The sequence below is a fragment of the Bombus fervidus genome, chromosome 2 (genome assembly GCF_041682495.2).
Source record: "Bombus fervidus isolate BK054 chromosome 2, iyBomFerv1, whole genome shotgun sequence".
NCBI classification, from domain to species: Eukaryota; Metazoa; Arthropoda; class Insecta; order Hymenoptera; family Apidae; genus Bombus; species Bombus fervidus.
In genome coordinates, this window is record NC_091518.1 from 18,985,411 (window position 1) to 19,009,180 (window position 23,770).

General features: G+C 35.4%; 1 protein-coding gene and 1 long non-coding RNA gene across 2 annotated transcripts in view; both read right to left on the bottom strand.

Moving 5' to 3' along the window:
- The window catches only part of Mesr6 (misexpression suppressor of ras 6), a 470,406-nt gene that overhangs the window by 370,852 nt on the left and 75,784 nt on the right, over positions 1-23,770 (bottom strand). The gene's annotated exons all lie outside the window — the stretch shown is intronic.
- Positions 3,187-5,315, bottom strand: LOC139998174 (uncharacterized). Its single transcript, XR_011803203.1, has 2 exons — positions 3,853-5,315; positions 3,187-3,763 (listed from the first exon to the last, which is right to left on the bottom strand). It is a non-coding gene; the product is annotated as an uncharacterized lncRNA (long non-coding RNA).

The window sequence follows — 23,770 nt, forward strand, 5'->3', positions numbered from 1 at the left end:
GTGAATTCATTAACAAACGTGTCATGCAATCAAACTGCTATTTACCAATCGATTAATTCAACGATCTGAGCGATTTACGGCCGCGTAGCTCAGCTATCGTCGCATCGCTGCTTGCTATGCGTTACTTTTCTTTCTCCTTTCCTCGTTTCTTATCTCGTTTCCTACGTTTCTGTTTTCTCGATCTTCTTTCTTCTTTCTTCGTTATGCTCCGTGATAGCGTCGATGTACAAATTTTAATATTTTATATTGTTATAGTAATTTGTATATAATTAGAATGATATTTTGTTAGAAGTCGTTGTAATCGAAAGAATATTATTATTATATATATATATTGTATATCATTAGTAGATAATTAGCTACTTTTTGTGCTATCCCTAAATAGCTGAATAATTATTAATCGTTTACCTCGAACTTTCTATTTTTCAAACTCTTATTTTCGAATAGAGCAGCTTTGTTTTATTACACTATATCGTTTCATATCTAACAAGCGTAAGAAAAAAGAAGAAGACTCGTGTTGGATTCATCGGTTCGTTTTTTAAATTGTATCCATTAATTCCCTTCTTGAAATTCTCTCCCCGCTCTATAACTACGATGGAGAAACCACACAAGGAACTTTATTCGCCAGCAAAACTGCTTAAGGGGTCGTGTATCGCCTACTATCGTTACATCGTATCAAGGCGTAAACGTTATTCCTTCGATGCAAGTATAATTGTCGAGTAAGTGATTGTCGATGGCCAGAGGGATGATCCTTGAAACAGCCGAGGTGAACACACTGGCTACGCGAGATATTTTCATGCTTCTCGTTATATTCGTTTCCGTGAATTAGGTAAGAAATCATGCGTGTCGTGGTTATCTAGACTTTATAGCCGCGAAATAGGGCTGGACAACGTTCATGCTTGAGCGAAAGGCGTAGAATCGAACGATTTGGAAATGAAAAGGATTATCTGACAGGCATTGTATGCTATAATGTGGAAACTAATCCATTCGTTTCGTCGCAAATAGCATAGTATTAACTTATTGGAAAATTTTAGCCATTGTTGGCTAGAATCATTAGTTATTTTTTAGTGTGCTTCACATTAGGATTATGTAACATAAATGACTATTAGAATTTCTTATTTTGCAAAGTAATAAAGTAGACAAAGAATTATATGAAGAACATTTTCTATAGATTGAAATGCGTAAATAATTTATTTACAAAAAGTTACTTAATTGAAATTTTACGTAAAAAGGATCCAAGAAATATAATTCATTTCATCCAGCTTGCTCCTCTAACCTAACGTTGGCTAGTAGATCGAGCAAATTATACACGGACACAGTAGTATGAACCGTTAGCGAATCAAAGTATGTACAATACGTAACGGTATTAGATGTTTTACAGATTAAACTTAATATCTTGTTAGTCATTTTCATATATTATTATTTCACCTTTCGTTTAGCATGGTATGTTATTTTTCTATAATAATAATATGCAAGATTCCAACAGTATCCTAATACATTTTAACATCTATTCCAAGAATAATCGTGTAAGAAAAGTTACTGACTAAATGCAGTAAATTACGTTTAATACCTAGCCATAAATTTTCTGAATATAATCTCTTCGATATACGTAAACCGACAGCTCTTGATTTATTGCTACGTTGATACATTATGCATTTTCAAAACGTTTAAACAAGATGGATATTGATCACTCTACGCCAATAATAAAGAAAATAAGGGATTAGACATTGCGTTTTACAATTGTTGCCTGATTATTGTTCACTGTGTGTTCGTACTGTCTATATATTTTTAATATACTATTCCCACGTCTGCTGTAATATTATTATAATTTTTAACATTATTGCTTATTATCTACTTATTAATATCCTGATTTATTTCTCCTATGTATCGCTAACTATGAAAGATAATTTTTATGAAAATAGATATTCAAATTCCCTGTAAAGGCAATTTAATTTAATTTTAATACATTTCTTAATAGAAAACCATGGACCGTATCTTATTTTACATTGTAACAAATTTTCCACTGCTAGATTACACTTTAATATTCGCTTTTCCTCTAATTACAAAAATCCATATAAAATCCTACAATTGCTAAAGTTGTTAGTAATCTCAAACAAACCACTTCCTTTCAAATATAGAAGTTCAATCGATGATTTCGGCTGATTGTGAGTCGCCAATGTACATCTGAGTCGTCACTATAGCGAATAATACAACTGTATATAATTAATTAAAAACAAGAAAAAGGAAAGAAGATCATGACCCTATATTACAAATTCCAAGCCAGCTGACTGGAAACATTAAGCACGTAGCAAGTGTCTCATGGAAAAAAGTATTGTAGTCAAGAATAGATTGATATTAAACCATTCCCGTGGAACTTGGATCGCAGCTTATTTCTAGCTGGCACGCTCGAAGCGTTAAACTCTATTTTTGTAACAAACACACGTTGCAAGTAAATTTTTCAGCAGCTCGATTTCACAGGCCAAGGTTATTAACACCCGATGGTTTCCGGTCGCTCGTTTCGCGATTTTATCGAAATAAATGCTACGTTTTACCACGCAACCGAACCACTTTCGACCGGCAACGCTTATTTGAATTTTACGACGAACCGGGTATTTTCGATTTTACAGTAATGGCGTCCTCGGTTGAGATACCTTGGAAATGCATCGTTGCATCATCGATATCTTCTACACATCGAACGCACGATCGTTTCTGCGGGATATGTATGCGCTATGACTAGTTTTAAAAGAATTTTTTCCTCCTGCTGCACCAGCGGCGGAGGCGGCATGATGCAACCAGCTGATTTTACATTTGATGGATTTCTATGGGTACTTGTACGCTTTGTGTACCAAATCAAATTCGATATTTCGCTGTCGAATCGTTTCTTCGCCGATCGAACGATGGTTTCGTATACTTTTAATTCACGATTGAATTCAATACAAAATATCTGTTCGAAAGTTTCGCAGTAAAATGTAAGAAATGTCCGAGAGCTGTCTTTGTGAAAATCAATTACAATTCTTTACGACGTTTTATTATAATTTAAGTAATGTTATAATTTGTATTTTTTGGAGAATGGATTCTTTCAATCCTTTACAGGTTACCAGCGTTCATTCGGTTTTTCATTTAGTTTTTTAACATTAAGAGTATCAAGATAAACGATATCCGGACGATGGTATTAGACGGAATAGAATGTACCAACTAAGATTGAATATATTTTAGATAGTATAGATTACTACGTGCCAACTGATGATTGAAGATTGATATACTTTTTAATCTAATATTATTTTATTACAAAACTCTGGATATTTCTCTTTGGCTACTGTGTTTAATGGCCAACCAGGAACAATATGTATTTTACATTTTACATTGCTGTATTTGATTTATTATATTCATAGTAAATAATCTTACCCTCTTTCTAATATACCAACTGTTAATGGATGGCCAGTACAGTTATCAGATCAGTTGTTCTTATTATTTCCATTTAAAGATACGAAGTTTTTGTTTCCATAGTTTGTAATTTTTCTGTGCTCAATGATAGAGAACTTTCTAAAATAAATTTAACAGGAATTTCTTACAATTTTCTGATTTCTAACTTAAATTAAGGAAACAAATCGAGTGTTTTTTAAGTCGTCATTTATTAGCCCCCTGTGTAATCTCGTTGAAGTTCTAGCAGATTACACGTTCGTACGAAACAGTGATTTATGATCAGTTGCTTTCGATTCTTATTGCATTCCTTGAATTCCACACTTCATCGGCACGGTTATTTTCCCTAGAATGCATTTGAATTTCAGCTCTTGGGGATACTCGTTTTATATCACCAGTTTCATTGATCTACAATATAAATCTGTAAGTACCAACTTTCAGCGAACATTCGTTTCATATTCTCTCAGTAGACTTAATTTTTTGCATCATAAATGTCGAAGTAACTACTTCAAGAAAAACTCTACATCTTTATTTATGTATATCTGTGACCTGCAGACTGCTATTACGCAGAAATATTCTAAATAAGGAGAGGTGCATATTATTCTATCTTTGAATATACATTATGTTTTGGGTTACAAGGTCTAGGAACAAAGGAACTAATAAACAGATTTCTATTTATGTTCCCTGTAGTCTCTAGCTAAAACTATAGGATTAACTTTTTTAGTAATGTCTTTTTGCTATAAATATATGAACATGCTCCCTATCGATTCCATTGTCTAGTAACACTAAGAGAGTAAGGACTTGAGTCAGCATAAACTTATACTTATACCTTTAATTATTTCATTATACTTTTCTATTACAAATTCATCCACTCGTTCTTCAATCAGTCAACCTCAACCTCAACAATAAAAAAATGTAGCATACTGATAACAAACATATCGTTGAAATTAACTATTCCAATCTCATCAACCACGCCTGTATGTGCAAACTAAATCCATTTTCTTGGGCAAATGAATACATACATACGATACGTTCACGCAATACGTATAGATTAAATCCTATTTCTGTGGATAATGAATGTTTACAGATTCAATATAATTAATATTTCGCAGTAAAATTATGCGTTGCAACTTTGAACATCCATAATCCATAAAGTCACCAAAAACTTATTTAGTCCACGGATATACACTGACATATTTAATATAAATTAGATGCTCTTCTCTGCTTTTAGTTTCTAGTTATTTTGTTACAAATCTGTTGTTTCATTCTTGTCATAAGTGTTTTAAAATGCAAAATGCTAAGTAAAGGAGAAACTGTCAGATTTTTCGAATAAAGAGTATGTATAATATTTATGACCGCGATAAAACGGCTTTGAAATTAAATTATTAATTAAACAAATTTTACCGCTTTAAACAATATCGATAAGCACGAAGAAAAAAACAATCCACACCAGAAGATTTAAAAACGTAGAATCACGCAAGTCGTCTTCCACCAACTCTCATCCCACACTTGCATTACAACACCAAACACCCTCAAACCATACCAAACTCGCTGCTAAATATTATCCGCCGCGCATTCAGCGATTCAAGACCAACTCACGATCAATCTCACCCACTATATTCTCGACACAAATCATACCAGTCATACACAGCATCGACAATACGTCCCACAACATTTTGTCGATGACCGCCCACTAGATGTACCGGCATAAATCAATCTTGATACACCAGCCACGAGCGACAGTGAACCAACCGGAAGAAAGAAACAAAAAGAAAAGAAAAAAAAAAGAACAAGGAACGAAGCACAGACGACGTTCCGTGGCTCGTTGCCTGTCCGTGTCAGGCTTCTCGAGAAGCCGCCACTCCAACACGCATTTATCGATACACAGACTCATGAAACTATTCGAACACTTGTAGACATCTTTTATGAATATATTATGTGTGTCATACGAAACATTTTGAAATTACGTAACCAACGATGATCTTATTGATGAAGTTTGAAATAAATCTAAAAATATACGTAGAAATTGGAAGATATTCAATATATATATATGTGTGTGTGTGTGTGTGTATTTCGTATAGATCACAAAAGTATTTAAGAGCTATTATTAATTTTGTTAATAAATCTCAATATTATAATATAATACTTACTATATTCTTAACATAGTTATTATATTAGGATAGCTATGTATACTAATTTTTAGTGAAACATACTTATAGCATCTTGCAACTTCTATAGTCAGATTGTTTCTAATTTTACCAATATACTCATGACAGTCGTGTCATTATAGTACTGATGAAATTTCAAAATGATTTATATGACATGCAGAATATATGCACAGAAATTTTGTATGATAGATGTTCAAATGCTTATAGAAACCTTTTACGAACACACAGATTGGAACTTCTATATACATCTTCAAATTAGTTTCAGATTTGACCAATATAATCATAACTGTCGTGTCTCATTACAGCGCTGATGAAATTTCAAAATGATTTATATGACACACATAATATATACGTGTAGGCTTCGTGCAATAATTTTCTGTGATATGTTTGAATATTTATAGAAATTCTTTATGTATATACCAGAACGCAATGTACATCTTTCAATTTGTCTGGAATTTCACCAACACCAATATTGACATCGTCGTCTTTCGTTACAAAGTTAATGAAATTTTTTTATGTTTCGTATAGTACGCGCAATACGAATGTAAAAATTTTCTACGCCAAATATTCGAATACTTTTGTAAGCCGGTGCACGTCAAAGCGATGTTCGGCGTTCTTCAGCGCCGCCCGGAGACGTGGCACGATCGGTTCTCGTAGTCAGAGTCCAGTCGTGGAGATCGATGGAAGGAAGCCAGCTGCCGCGGCAACCGGTTGGCGCCGCTCTGTCGAGCAACCTCCAGTCAAACAGAATCGGTTCTAGCCAAGTCTCCGCAGGGGGTTCTCCGGCCACGTTACGCGCATTTAGCACACAATGCGCGATTACAGCTTCGCGAGCGGATAATGAAACGATTTCCGCGATACGCGAATAATAACTTTGGCCTGCGGGACCCTCTATCGCTTTGTTTCGCCAACCGACGGTAACTCGCCTTCATGCACCGGCTCTTTTCGTGGATTACGAATTATTATTAATTGCGAACATTATGGAGTTGAGCGTGTATCGTGATATTTTTATGCTCTTCCACATTTTCAATCTGATTATTCGTTTGAGTTTATCGTGTTATTCTCGCTACGGTCCTTTCACGTGACAATTTTATTCCTTTGAACAAGTAAAAACAGGTTCAACGTTTGAAGAAAAATTTTAACATACCAACATTGATAACACCAACAACGATTCTTTTATACTTTCTTCAACTTTGACAGGTTTGTTAACCCGATTCGGTCTAAAATGATTGAAAGAACGTAGAGGAGTTAATAGTCGACGACTAAGTTATTTAAAATGTAGTTGTCCCACTAAAAGTATCTAATTCTATTGACGCAATCTGCATGTCTTTAGTTTTATGCGTTTTAAGAAAGTTAGTTGGAAAGCAACGGAGATGGCGGGCAATGTTGTTAAAACAAATATTATTACACAAGGTAAAAATATTTTTACTGAAAAGATATGAAGCTTCTGGGGAAAGATTGTCATATTTTAGTAGCAGCGAATGTGCTAATGGATGGTTATTTGTAGAAAGCGGTTGTAATGCGGTGCGATTTTAGATTATGGTTTCTGCGAGACAAATGGAATATATTTTTGTACTTGTAAGCTATTTTAAAAGGAGAAAGAATTTATGCTATAATTACTAAGTTTTGGGCATTATACCTTGTTTTAATCGAACAGATTTAATCGAAAATTACCGAGAGATCCAGCGTCATCTGTTCCCGACTTATCCATATGATATTTAAAATTCCTATCTTGACATGTCCCTTTTTCGACAATTTCCATTACAACTTTTTCAAATAAAAATAATTCCTAAAAGAAATAAAATACATATAGTCGTCAACAACAGCCCCATGTATCTTATAAAAAATTCATCTGTATCATCTCTATCAAAAACGACTATACGCAAAGCAATTTTTATCTAAAGGAGAGGATACAGGAAAGGTCGAAATTTATCAAACGACGTTACAAAATGATGTTACGAGTGACAGACAAAGGAACAAGATACTCGCATCGTTGGACGCGACTCGCGAATGAAAAGCTCTTCAAAGGCAGACAAGTCACGGCTGAAAAGTCGCGTGCTTTTTTATCGTTAATTTATGGGCATCCGCGCGAACCTGCCATTTGTATTATTGTACTTACGACTGAGAGCTACTAATGGAAACTCCGTGTCCGCTAACGCATCGCGGATTAGACGCGAGATAGAGGCTGCGTTCCTACCGGAAAGAGCTGCGCTCGCGATCGTGCCACTCGCGTACACGATAAACCGAAATAGGTGTTCGAGCCTAAGCGCGATCTAGCCAGCAACGAGCCGAGTCTAATTTTAATGAGTTTCACTTTTTTATTGCGCCGGGGCAGTATCGGTCTGCTCGTTAATGGCCACGCTCCGATGCCGTTAGGATTTTTGTACAGTCATTCCTGCGCCACGGGAAGCCGTTTGGCCTGTTAATTGCGTAATTACCTTTAAAGGAGAATACGGTACTGGCCGAGCGTTTTCTTTTATCACCGACCACTGGATATTTGATATTTTCACCTCGAAGCTAGAATAAGAAATTTAGGATGAAGGGTTTAGAAATTGCTGGTGTTTCTCGGTACTATTCTTGATGAAATAATCAATAATAACTGAAATAAAAGTTTTGTCTGAACTATATCTTTGGAACTCTTGGTAAACCTGTTATTTATTTTATATAAATTGTATATAGAATTTTTTAAGTATCTCAAAGAATAAATCGATCGTTGGTTACAATACTTTTTCAATGTACATAATTTGAGATGGAAGTATGGGTTTAGTGTTAATTGCTTGCCTTGCGATTTATTTTTTGTCACTGTACGCTCAATAGGAGGTTATTACGTGATAGAGCAAAATCATTTATTAATATTAATATTCCGAATCTAAAACTTAACCATAAATATGATCTCTATTTGTTAATTTCGATTTGCGGTATGTATTATGAGTTAGATTCGTGTATTTTTTACGTTTGGTCCGTATTATGAGTTTGTTATTATAGGACAGGGAGTTGAGTATTTAGTATAAAATACTATAATATTAGAATGTCTATGAACAATCACTAATTGATCCTTAAACGAGTAATTTTTATTGATATTCGATATAAAATATTAGGTAATAATATTTCATAGTGCTCGATACTTTAAATTGCAAAATGTATGATACATTTGATATACACATTTAATAGTAAAAATTTCGAAAAAAATACGTAAATCTAAAGAAAACAGCACCTGAAATCCTTATTTTTGAAATACACAATATGTGTTTACACGAATACATGAAAACACGCATAACTTTTATAAATACGTATTCGAGAAAATTGCATTCCGTTGGAAAAAAAGCTACAAGCTCCATACGTATTTTGAAAGAACTATGTTCTTAGTTAATAGCCAAGCCATTGTTCGTCCGAGAGAAGAATTTTCTTCTGAAGTTTAAACCATGGTCGTTAAAAACGTAACGAACCGTTTCAAATAGAAAACAACAATTGTTTTCGTACAAAGAGCACGATCGCGTTGATTATTTCTTCTTCGGGTTTTACCTTCGTACAAACAGTACGCGTTCCCGGTCTGAAATAACAGCCACGAACTCTAAACCCAGTCCGAAAACACCTTTCTCCGCTCAACTATAATATAATCGCACCAAAGATTCCAAGTTTCGCGAAAACAACTTCACCGACTATTTTGCCGTTTCGATCTCTTTCTTTGATCACAGAAACTCTATAAGAAGAAAACAGCAGAAAAGACCACAGATTCATCAACAAAAGGAAAAAGATCACGGAATTTCCTATCGAAAGGAAGAAATAAAGAAAAACATCCAGCTACTGTTCAATAAATCCGTTCAATAAATTCGTCAAGTTACAGCGAACGATTTCATTGCGCCAACTAAGTAAACACAAGTAGAGTTCCGTGGGCTTATTAAATGGACACGTTATTCATACGAGACTATAGTAAAAATTGGCAAAGTGACGATCGTTTTCTCGAATGCAATATACCTTGCATTATATTTTCCATCAAATTAACCAGACACGGATATAACCAATGAATTTTACATCCTTCTAACTGCACCGGGAAGGTAAATATTTCAACAATCACGCAAAAAACTCGAAATTTACTGAAACCACTTTACACATAGCATTTTACGACTCAGGATACGTTTTATTTCGACCGAATGCTCGCATAAACCGGCAATAATTACAAGCTCCGGTTGCATACAGAAATGCCTATGCAACGTTTCTTAAATCAACCGTACGTAGCGCAGAGAAAGACAGAAAGGGGTGGTGCGGCTTGTTTAACAGGTGAACATTACGTTGCCGACGATTTCCTCTTTCTCTGTGCGCGGAACTCGTGCGACTCCACTCGAGATATTAAATTTTAATACTTGTACTGGAACATCGACGGGACATCGTAATTCAAAATTCAATTACCAGTACCATTTCCCTCCTTCTCTCTGTAGCCCGCTGGTTAAAACACTGTCTCGAAGCGACGCGAACACCGCAGCGGTCGTCACGCTCGTTTTTCCATCGGCGCGGCCGCTACGAGGTTAATGAGAGGTAAGTGCGCCACGATCGGTATAATGAAATAGCTGCTGCGATACGAAAATAATAATCCGCGTCGTGGCCGCCTACCAAGATCGAGAAGCTCGATATTAATACGCCATAAGGTTTAGACAATTAGGATAATACCGCGTCCGGGCGAATAATTATAGCCCCGCCGCTTCGTTCCATCCCTTTTCGCTCGCGTAATGGAAGAGGGAGAAGATGCGCACGGCCCAGACCCGCCTGTCGACGCGGTGTTTAATGACATTTAATAATCTCGCGATTCGCGGCACGGTAAACGCGATGTTTGCCTGTAATTACAATGTCCGCGCGGTATAAACACGAACGATACCGAGTTTCCTTTTTTCTGCACACTGCGCCACCCTTCACGGCGACACTCCACCGCAACCGTATATAGGTACACGTGTGCGCAACAACGGCCGAAATTAAGCCGGCAGCTAATGGCCAGACAGAAAAAGTTCCTCGCGGTCGAACTCTTTTGTTTTATGCGCACACTTTCGCGCCAGCTTGATGCTCCGACATTAAATTCACCGCGATACAGCCGGAGACTTTTTGGCGTGCTTTAATTTCGGCTACCGCTCGCTACACCCGGGCACAGATGTTTCGACATCATTTTCGGAGACAGCTACTTTCTTTAATGAGAGGTTTCTCGGCTTCTTATGCTTCTCTTGTGATGGCGGACTAGTTCTTCGATGCATGTACACACAGCAAAGCGTAAGGGGCGTACGTAAGGACTGTGAATTTGGCAAATGACGTTTTCCGTGTTTACGTCGTGATATATAGATAAAAAGGGATGATGATTTCTTAGGAAAATAAAAAAGGAAGTGCGTACCAGGTAATGGAATGGAGTATCTACATGCTCGATCAACGATTTTAGAACAATTGTCGTACCGGTTTGTCGGAATTAGAAACAGCTAAGTAAGATCAAGGAACACCAGGAAATATCTGACCTCAGATATTTTATATACGATAAAGGAAATACAAAGTCCTGACGAACTATATTAATAATTTTATTAGAAAGTATTTAGAATTTATATAGAATTCTGAATTTCTATGAAAATGAAAAGTGTTTTAAGATATTGTGTGAGGATATATATGTATAATGCTATGGAAGAAGTGGAAATTTTTTGTCAGTACATTCTACGATTTAAAAAAAGAAAAATTTTCACAAACATAAAAGTAACAATATTGAACATCAATAAGAAACTACTTCTGAAATTTATCTCGTTAAGAGCATTTTTGTATTAATCTTCGTTCAGTTTAATGGATACTTATGTATGTTTAGCAGAAAAACTGAAACGTACTATGTACATTGAGGTAGTAAGAAAGTGTGCTATCAACAAACCAGACAGTTATTGCGGAAAAGATACTATACGTTGAGTAAAAAGTAAACTATTTAGTGGATATCGAAATTACGACCGTGTAATATATTGAAATTAATTTTTAAACGATTTCATTAGGTTTTAAAGACGGAAAAAAGGATTTTAATTCTGTATATTTATATATTATATTAATTAATGCAGCTAATATGATAAACTGTTTCATTTAATTAGTTAAAGGAAATAAATAAAGAAAAGATACAAAAATAAGCGTAGTAACTTCCTGTTGCATGCTTTCTTAATTGGATAATTATGTTATGTCGTGCGTTAGGTGAATCATTATAATTTACTCCTTTAAATAACTAAATAGCTTCAGGGTAATCCAAGTATCCTGGCACTGAATTTTCACGTGCATCGACTAAAAAGGAGCTGCTCGAAGGAAAACGACGCATTTCGCTTCTAGACAAAAACATAACCAAAACGACAACCTTGAGATTCGATAAAGTGCTAAAAAACAAAAATTATTCCCAAGCATCTAATTATTTTATTTCACGGAGAAAAAAAACACGTTCGGCACAATTATTTTTTGCTATTTCCAAGGATAAAAATTTCTTTGACGCGTTAATTTGTGCCGATTCACCATGTATATTCGTTTTATGCTACAATAAACGCGTATAATCGCTTGGAAACAATGGCCAATGAAGTAGAAAATTGACGAAGGTTTACCATATTTTACCCAATCTACTTTATATTCAATAAAATCATCAACACCGTAATCACCGGCTACATACTGCGATAAATAAAAATATATAAGTACCCCGGCAAATAAATAAAAATGCTGCAAATGTTTACCATTTAAAGCGTACATATCTCATACGATAGCTACTAAAGCTATCAACATCAAGGTAAGAATATATTTATGAATAATTGATGATTTTAAATAAAGTTCCACAAGAAGAATGTTTTAACGGAAGTTTTCTGCATGTAGTAGAATTTTACTACGTACTAACTTCACTTATCTCGGTTAGTGCTCGGTTAGTTATTAACTCAACTAATATCGATCAAATCTGCTTGTTTGATCTTGAACTTCTGTTGTGAGTGAAAAATACTATGTAGTGGTGAGAATTGGCGAACACGTATTACAAGAACTGTTTGACTCCCGACAAGTTCAGATAAATTGAATTCTGACTTGCTCGCTTCCAGCCATTAATACACCATTAATAGACCACACACATTCTAACTAAAACAACAAAAACTCCTCCCTAGTGATCGACGCTAATACTACCGAGATGCACACTCTTCTAAATTAAACAAACTATAAAGCAAATGTAAATATTTGTAGCAACAAATAGGAACGTTCGAATAAAGGATTACAAAGAAAAGTTGGAGTTTTATCGTATTACAGAAACCAATTTGATCTTAAACGATCTCGTAATTTTAATAGCCTTGTCATGATTAAAACTTTTCTTCCGATTTATTGAAAATCTGTATGAAATATTTCTATTAAAAAATTCGAATTTATAATTTGTTTATTGCGTATTCGATCGACCCTTATCTGTTTAATTCATTTTCATATTCTTTTTACAATGAATGTATGTGTATCTCGGTCGATGTGTCCCCCCAAGGTTGAATCAGTAAAGTAATAATTATAGAATGAACTATAAAAGAACGAAATTTCTTATGAAAAATAGTACAAAACTATCGCAAGAGATATGCATAATTTGGTTATGCCTGAAATGATTCATTATTCGAAGCAGCAAAATTTCAAACCGTACACGTAACATCGAAGATTGTGTATGCAAATATACACTTTGAAACACGGTATAATATTATACGGCATGCGTATCATATGCGCAACAGCCTACACCGTTATCGTCGTCATTGCACGTTCACTGACAAAGGAATTATGTGTAAATCTGTTTGGCCACGGAATGTCGTTAAATTCGTCACATCGTGCCGGCGGTCTGGCTCGGCCTGAAAATTAATGAAGGATTCGATCGTAGCGATCGGCCTTTAAGCTCGTAGCTTGTATTATTTACGAGAATCGGTAGCCTTATGAAACATCTATATCTTCGGGTTATAGTAAATAAAGCGTAAATCCCGCCTTGTTGTGTAATCACCTCTCGTATGTACAACCACAGTATTTTCATTACTTGTCGCAGAATATGTATGTACATTATAAGTACATACGTTGATCTATTAAAAGAGTGATGTACCTTATATACTTATAGTTGCAGTTTTATTTCGCTATTGACACTGTTTTGTAATCCCTACCTTCCCATTCTTCCTAAGCTAATTCAACGAAATTTCCTACATTATCTTCTTCTGATATCTCACATTTAATATGTAACATTTAGACGAAAAATTTGCGTTTTCGAACCAATTGATACTCAAATTAATTTCCGCTACATTCAGTCATAGTTTCATTCTAGTGCCGAAATTATTATGCAAGTTGTATCTTCTCACATTTTCAGAGATAATCTAACAAAAATTCCTGTATCATTTTACATAATAAATATAGCGAATGAATTGGGAAAAATTGAAATTGAAAAAGTAATTTGAAAAAATGAATAGAACGTAGTAAATAGATTAATAATCGATATTCATAAGCAAAATTTTGTGTCCGCTGTCAACCGATAGACACTCGACTTAATTTCGACTTACAGACTATGACCGAGCCGAACCGGCAATTCTCCATTCCTCTTATCAGTTTCTTTTCCACGATTCCGTTCGTTCATATAAAAGATCATCGAGGAAATACGTTCGACGGCTTAGAATTTTAAGCAGAAGCAAGCAACCTGTATATAAACGATGCCGTACGTATCCGGTTATATTTAACAAGCACTCCTCGTCGACTAGCGAACTGGTTTACCACAATGTTGAACGCTATCACGCGGTATCATTAATATATCAACCGATACGCCGCGCCGATCGAAATTATCTCGAGCATGGAGCCTGCGTGTATTTGCGAAATACGATGTTGCCGGACTGGCTTTCGCGGTCCACGACGAGGATTTTACTTTAGCCACACGACGAACTTTAAAATATTCCAAGCATAAATACGAGGAACGTTTTGCGCGCAAACGATGAAGTTTCGTTATTTAGCACGTCGGAGGAGAAACTTGGAAATTGAGTCTGTTTGGATTTGAACAGGGATAAGACCGCGAAATGTGGAGTGCCAGCGATTGTTACGTGTAAATGGGATTCGAAGGAGAGTTGCTCTCTTTCCCTCTCTCGTTGTTGTTGTTACCGAGGAAAAAATATATATTGGAGGGTGCATAACGGGTATCGATTTGCGATATCAGTCGGTCTTTAAATCAGAGGAAATCGAGGCAATACGGTGGCGTATACATAGTAGCCGAACCGTAATCGATTCTATGTGAAACTCGTCTGTTATAACATTTTTCTAGATATATGTAGCTACATACATACATGTACTTACGTATGTGTATTTAGATAGGAGCAATCCGTTTGAAGCCAACGTTTCAATACAAAGTTACTATTTCACTTAAATAAAATAAACATAGTAGACAAAATGAAAAATTGAATTTTAATATATCGTACATGTAAATTTGGAAAACGTAAGCAATCTAACATATAAGAGAAGACAACTTCTCGTTAATTATATTGCATTCTATAGCGTTATATAGCATTCTACGATTTTATCGATAAAAACCGTTCGTCGTAACAATTTATTCGTTGCAGTATGGTTCGTTTTATCGTACCCTACCTATTAATGCTATGTATCGGAGTAACACGGAATGAGTATAAACATAAAACAAGCATAGTAGGACGTTATTTTTTTATATCTTCGTATTAATTATCCCGCCACGGGCATAACACGCATAACGTATGTAATTCTCCGTACTATATGACCGATTACAGCTAAATTACACAACACCGATATCGAACCGGTGAAAAATGTTCCCTTAATTACTACCTTCCAAGGATCAATTTAACACCCCATTAGTCTTCCGACCTCGATAAAGCCGGCAATTAAACCAGCATACAATCGCAGCTCGCGATCATCACGCACGTACCAATCAACATTACAACAACGATATCTCATAGCCAGGTTAAAAAGATTCTCGACAAACTTCCCGGCACAAAGCCTGAAATAATCGTAAGTACATATGTAAATATATACAGGGTGCCTCGTTGTATAAGAGAAACAGAGAAAGGACGAATTCAGCGGAGCAAAATGAGAAAAAAGATTCCTATATATCCCATTTGCTTCAGAATCGCACTTTGTTTTATGTTAAAGCAGCTACTTACCTACCTTTAGAGAAATTAATCGAAGTGATCATCTCCAGTTTCGATATAACCACGAATAGGTCTTATTATAGATTGTCCAATTTCTCTGAACAAGTTGTACATGGATGTACGAGCAACTTTGATCAAGATATTAACAAATTGTTTATGCCGACGCTATCGATCGGTGATTCGCGAACTACAGATTTTCAATATTCCCATATGTAATAGTTAAACTGCGAATTTTCATGCATTTATGAGAAATTAAAGGATGCAATAATGCACGTAACATGCAAAAGTGCATAATACATACCAAGTATACAAATATAGTCCTCGCTGTAGTATTTAATATGTGAAACGTGTCTCTTCTTGCGTTCTGTTCCTTTAACTATGTTTATAAAAATATGAATTTGCATCCGCAGCCTAATAATGATCGAATAAGTTTGAGCCCGGAGAGCGAGCTAGCGAAGAAAATGGCATGACGTGTCTGTGTCAAAAAATTAGAAAGACGATTGCAGCATAAAATAAGCTGTAACTAGAAAATTATGTTCTTCCAAATATGATATATATTTGCGTGAGTTTTTTTCTTATTTTAATGCACCTCTGCTGTACTTTTCACATACAAAAAGATACCGTGTATATATACGATACAGGTATACGTAGTTTGTTTGGTCAGCGATCACCCACCTTTAAGGAGCGGAGACACGCGGTCATTATGCAGCGAAGAGCCTCGTGCAAACGTTTCTCTCTTTGCCAAGAGACCAGGTTCGCATCGCCGACGTTAATGCGAAATCTGAACTTATCGCGCCACTAAGGACGATATTTACGGTTATCGGGGCTGCTGCACCGACTGCTAAACGCCGTAGATCTTGCTCAACGCGCGAATCCACCGGGACCGAACTTCCCGTATCTGAGGCCGTAAGTGTCGCCTGGTGATCGTGGTTATTAAGTCGCATAAAATATGGTTTCGCTATACGGGTGACGAGCAATAGAACAGAATCGATCGAACTAGTCGAATTAACGACGATCGTTCGTGCGACAACCAGTCTGGTTGAAAGGGAGATGAACGACAAGATCAGGTTAATTCGAAGGTAAATGTGCGAGCATAGGGAGGTGTGTTTTTAATTGTTTTTTAGAAGGGAAGAATATCGGAGATATTATCAGAATATTTGTTATTCCATGTGGATCGTAATATTAATCGTTTTGCTGTCCGAGTATTCGACGTTTCATCTCACCTGATTCGTATTCAAAAAAATTATTTTCAAGATCTGTTTATAAATCGGACGAACATGCATGATTTCATAATTAATGACATATCTGTGCCGGCATGTTTCTACTTAATTCATCTATAACACGAAAGAATAGGATATTGGTTGTAAGTAGAGTAGGATAGTCGGACACTGATCCGATCGAGCGGCAGTGCAATTGTACGCGGACTGCTGGTTGAAAAATAAATTTGAAATAAAAGCACGAGCGTTATGGAGGATTTATTTTAAAGACGTTTCACCGGTTATCGTAAAGAGTACATACAGTAATTTAAATTCTTCGATGATATATGTACCGTGAAACATATAGCTAACTAAAATTCAACGTTCTCATTTATCTTCGTATATTTTTACAAGTAAATTGGAATGAAAATTCGTCAGTTTAATTAAATGTATGCAATCTTCTTACATTTAGATTTGATTTAAAGTTCTCTGAAGTCGTACGATGAATTTTGAACGCGACTAAATTTTTAAAAAACCTCATTACCAGGAGAGAACAGTTTACTCGAACTTACAAACTGGTAATTAAGCGTAACTCTTGCAAAGATGCGCACTTTGCAAACCAATCTTACTACCCGCAATTACATTAATAACTACAAAAATACAAAACAAATTATTCTACACATTCCCCAAACCGCACATTCCACGAAAATTACACGGTCTTTAAGAAATTACGGTACGTAATGGACACTCGTCTTTAAATCAGCGTTCGAGGAAAACAAAAATGTTAACGCTTTAATCGCAGTCACAATGAAACTTTCGAGTCGCGAATGTTATTTTCGTCCCGTCGATGTTCATCGATACGACTAATTTCATGCTCGAATCGCCTTTACATCGTTATTATAATCAACAGATGTACGGTAGATGCACGCAGTAACGGCTCGCGTGACTTGACCGCTATTTTTTTCTTTCTTTCTTTTTTTTTCGCGAAAACCAAATAAATTGCTGACGAACCGCTGCGCGGGCTACGATAAAGACGTTTGAGATAAGTGTCTCTTGGTTCGGGCAGTGATAAGAACACCGTGGAACCGGTTGTCTCGATGGCAGCGTAACGGTGAAACGGACGGCCCTGAAGGAATCCGAGTTCGTTAAAACGCATATCGGTCCTCCATGATAACATTTTCGTATTTACGCGGAACGGCATGCTCCATCACTTATTACAGTCCTCGCTTATATCACGCACTCTTAATCACCCTAGAAATTTGCATATCGCGATGCTAGTTACTTGGAATTTTCACGTATACGTATATTTAATCGAATTTATAATCAACGAAGTATTATGGGGGACGAAATATATGCGAATTATGAAAAATCACGACTGATCACAGGGTTTTTATTTTTTAATAAGAAACAACGTGATAGATGTAATTTTATATAAAAATCAGGACCGATCGATATACATAAATACAGGGTGTTCCGCGTAACACGACTCGTTACTTTTTCGTCATTTGCGTACATGTAGTGCGCGACATGTAATAAAAAATGATCTAAACTATATTTTAATGGCATCCAGCGTATTAATAAACGAAGAGAATTCAACAAGAGAACAAGAAGATATTTTGTTTTCATAGCGAAACCAAGATCACCTTGGATCACTTAAATAGGACCACGTGCTTTTTTTATGAGATTGTATGAGACTAAGAAAAATTCAAAATGTATAATATAATATTTTTATTAACTCAACAGCAGATTTACCGCCTTCGGCAATACAAGATTCTGCTCTTTTGCAGAAGTTTAAACGACTTGGTGTTATTAGAGTCGCTGGATGTACGACTGAACGTGCTGTAGTAATACTCTCTTTTTAAAATGTCAGTAATTCTGAAACGTATCAACGAGTGGAATATTATTTCCACTAAAGTAAACCTACTATTAAGTTAATAAAGATATCGTGGAATGTGCTTTTTGAACTTATCGTAAAAACCTCTACCAATTTCACGAAGAAAAACATATGGTTCTACTTACCCAAAGTGATTTTAATTTCGCCACGAAAACAAAGTATTTTCGGAATCTTTCTTTTCGTCGTTTGTAGTACGTTCGTCGTTACAACATAGTTAAAAACATGTTCTTTTTTACATATTCTTTTTTACAAGTTTCTTGGGAATTTATCGTAAAGTTAGTTAATTTCAGTGGCGTTATAACAGAAATATTGATAATTAGACGAATAAGGTGTATAAGAAGTGTGAAAGTAATATATTGAAAGATTTGGAAAGTTAAAGTTTCGACGTACTTAATGGTGTTTCAAGTTCGAAGCTTTCAGAGCAAGTTCGTAAGTAGATTATGAAGTTGAATTGGGTTATTTGGTTACAGAGTACTTAGCTGATTATTTCATCGAATTACGTCACGGTATCGTGCGTTTTATTTCAGGGGAATGGAATTATAGTACAAAATAAAATAACATAAATATATTAAATAATTATTCAATAGAGAAGTTGCTGTAACTTGATGGATTCTTATAAACGATATTTTTCTTTACGTTGAATTTTTGTAATAATGTTTGTAACTTTCAGCAGCATACTACTGTCTCTATTCTATCATTGGACTTCTGGATACATTCATAAAAATTGGATATACTGTATTCATCAATGTGATTCTAAAATATTTATAAATTTTCACAAGTTTTCCAACAAGATTTCATTTAAATTCCAGATGCAAATTCTCACTAGTTACAAATCAATCAATTATACTATAAATCAATGAAAAAGGTGTACATGTATCTAAAACGTATCGCGTACAAAAATATTCCAATAAACCTTGAACAGAATCCCACTAATCAAGTTTTTATCTTACTTTTTCAATACACTGGCGTCGTTACACGATGCTAGTGAATATCAAAGACTGTAAAACTGGCGAAAATAGCGAGCCAGAGTAAATTACTCGGGCACCGGTATTAAATGCACGCACTCACCGAGCCGCGCGATTTTGATTTACGGCTAATTGCTCGCTGTTTTTCCGCACTTCTTAACGCGTTTTGCATCTCATGAATGACAAAGTCATTTTTACGGCCGACACCGCGCTCGTTAAATTCGCGTCCGAGCGAAAGGATAGTAGAGCATATCTTCGCAACGCTGTTCAAACTATGGATCGTGTTTGCGGATTCACGTGGACCGCAACACTCGAATCCGGAATCAAACTCGTGCGAAACTAGTTCAATGAACCGACCAAAGACACTTTGGTATTTGATCTCGCCAAAGTTTGAAGAATTTCGGGTGCTAGAACGTAGACAGCCCGTTTCTCATTCTGAATTCTTGGAATGTTTGTGAAACGTTCGTTTGTTATTCCTCCTTTATTGCATACCAGTGCCTTTCTTGCTTGGTAATTTCTATGTATGATTTCGTGAATATGTAACATTCTGAATGTATAATAACAATCCTGAAACACGCGTAATTTTTACTATTTTAAAATGTCGATGCATTAATTATTTTACTTTCTCTTTTATCAGAATTTCAAACTATTTGAATTTATACATATTCGTGTAACTATATAGATACGAATGATTGTTTCCGTATATTTAATGCTAGTTTCTGTGAAAAAAAAAATATTAGAGCACAAAATTATCTGCACTCATATACTGAACAAATTAACGCATAATTTGCAAGTTCTCGTAGATTTCCTGGCGTCACAGTCATTCAATTTTTCAGCCAGAACTTTCCGCGCCTAACTAGTACCCACTAAACCACTAATCGTTATCGAGACAACTTCTATTTTGCACATTAATCGATCTACGTTTTTATCGATTCATTTTATTGCGCCTACGGTATCGTTTATATCGTCGCAATAGACATAACTCGTTAGCGCGCGCGCGTGTGCACTCACTCGTGCACACCCTTGCCGCGTGTAAACGCGAATTTATTCGACCCGGTAGCCACCGTTTAAGACGCACACGCGAGTGTTCCACACCGGAATCGAACTTGTTTTCGAATCACTGTGAAACCTTTACGGATTTCCGCTCGTTTCACCGGCAAATGCAATTTCTTCGAATGTTGGAACGTTGCGGCGCACTCGGCACATATCTTATGGATGACGTGCGTCATTTGCTCAAGCTGTTTTCATTAGTCTTAATCGAGTACTAAATCGAAGAACAAATTTTTAACCTACGAATGATGCTTAAGTAATTATATTTTATAAGATATGAGAAGATAAACCTGTGCGTAAGATTATTGGAAAAGAAATAACGTAAAGGGACGAGCAAGTAGACTGGAATTGGTTGTTCTTTGATAACGACATTTTAGAATTTGATCTACACACGATAATTACGATATTATGCCAAAGTTAGCTTTTCTTGAAGAAGATGTATAAAATTCATAGGATTCGTAGGATTGTTGCATTTATTTAAATTTGAGAAATAAAGTCACAAATTTCGGTTTCAAGTTTATAAGCTTGAAAAGAAATGGCGTAGACAAATAAACAGATAGACTGAAATTAGGTTCTCGTTCAATGTAACCGGCTTGGTCTGATGACTTCATTGTATAATTTGAATTTATAAAATATTAGACTTTTAAGTTTAATCGATCGGTTTCAAGAATAATCATTTTTATCCTTTTAAAGAATACTTGTTCAGATATATATATGCACGTTTGATTTTTGTTTAATAAGATACGAAAGCTCGTGTTTATAATCATTTTGAACTATGTTCCGATACTGACTACATACACATTCATACACCATTTGTCTCGTTTAATATACCAATAGATGTGAAAAGCTTCTTGGTTGATCTCGATATTTCTTATGCTTTAGCTTCTATTACTATTCGAGATACAAATGTTACTGTGTCGATGAATGCAAATTATATTAATATAAAAACCGAACATTCATTGTGTAGATTTATTTGATCGAAAGACGGTGCATATATAAGATATATCTATTGCGGAAATAAAAATTGGCATACTACTTTCCAGAAAATTAAAATACTATACATACTTAAACGTAATTAAGGTAAAGAAATTAGTTTAAAAGAATAATCAGCATCGCGAAAAACATTCGTATGACTTGAAGTTTCGAATAAAATTGAATACGTACGACAGTAATTACATTTGACACTTATTTTCAATTGTACCAATTTAATAAATTTGATATTAATAAATAATTTATTATAATTGCAAAAATTATAATAAAATTCAAACAACATTAAAGATTAATATTAACGTGAGATTACGCGCAAAAATAATTTTTAAAAGTCTTGTATGGAAATAAGAATAATATTCAAATTTCGTGCCGTGAATCATAAAAGAAAAATGTCTTTTGTCGTCGTCGAGTCATTGTACTCCGATGGAGAAAATAAATCGTATTTAAAAAGAAACGAAACGCTAGTGTCGGTGTGCACGAAAAATGTAGGATGTGTTGTCAGAGCGTCGATCTTTGCACTCTATGCGGGCATCATATATCACCTTTTGCACCGTTTTAAAGCTACGCAAAGGTTTCCACAATGTGAAACTCGAGAATAACGTGAAAAATATCGAGTGAAAAAAATAATACTGCTGAAGTAGAAACGGACTGTCGATGTCAAACTAGAGTACCATACTGTCGTGCGTTCCAATCTTTTCTAAAAATTATGAACTCGATGTCAACCGATTAGTTAGCAATATTAATAAAATTATATATTAATTATATCATGTGTATTAATGATTACAATATACACAATATATTAGCCAATAAATACATTTTTGTTTTCTTAAAAGAACACGTATAACGTTATTACTTTCATACAAAATTAATCTAATCTAAGCAATTTATTTTAATTTGCCATATGGTCTTCAATTTCTATATTTTTCGAAATGTAGGTATACGTTAGCGAAGGACGAACAAACTTATTACTCGACTCGATGATATTATACTGTATGCATTCATGCATTTATGAAAGATTGGCACGTGCAAAAATACGACATGAAGAAATATTAAAAACATCTAAAATATAGTACTCTTTATAATACATCTAAACGAACCAAATTTCTTCTTCGATTCTATTTCTTCGCTTCTGATCAGAAAAATACGAATTTGCGTAAACGTTCCCAGTCTAACTACAGTGGTTAATACGATTGCAAGTAGTCGATTAAGGCAGACAAATTTTTAGGAAAATAATAAAGTCAGACCCAAACTAGGAAAACAAAGGAAAGGTTTCTCATCGACAGCTTTCATTGTACTATGCGCGGCCGATTAAAATTTCAGACGTTCACAGTGTCACCGTTCGGGTTACGCGTTATCTCGCGAAATCATTATCCCGCGAAACCGCAGCCTTCACGGCTGCCTCCGCGTAATCACTCGTTTCTCGCGAGGAGGACGAGAAAAGTGAAAGAAGGAGAAGAAGAGAAGGAGAGACGACGGTGTTCGGCCACTTCTCTCCACGCTCCCGAGAATAATTTGTTTACCAAATCTGCGGTCTGTGTACGTGCGCGATACCGCGGGAAAAAGAGGAAAGAAAGACGGAGGCAGCGAACGTTTATCGCGGTTCACCGCGACGATTTATCGGCGTCGCCGTTCCTATCTCGACCGGCTTTTGATTTGAACTCTGACCAATGCGCGCACGAGTATATAACTCTTGAAAACGGCGGAATCGCAAGACTATAACCAATCTCTCGTTCCTCGCTGTAAAGAGTCATCAAACCATCGATAGTTGGATCGTTATGACGAATATGCTGTTCGACGTGCAGGCTTTTCGACCAAAAATGTATTGAATATTTTGTATCATTAAATAGCAATGTATGTATGTAATTATGTATACATAATGTATGTATGTATGTAATAAGTCTGTTATTAAAAATGTAGAATATGAGCACGTATGATAAGATTGTGTAGTGGTAGAAATTATTCTCTTTGT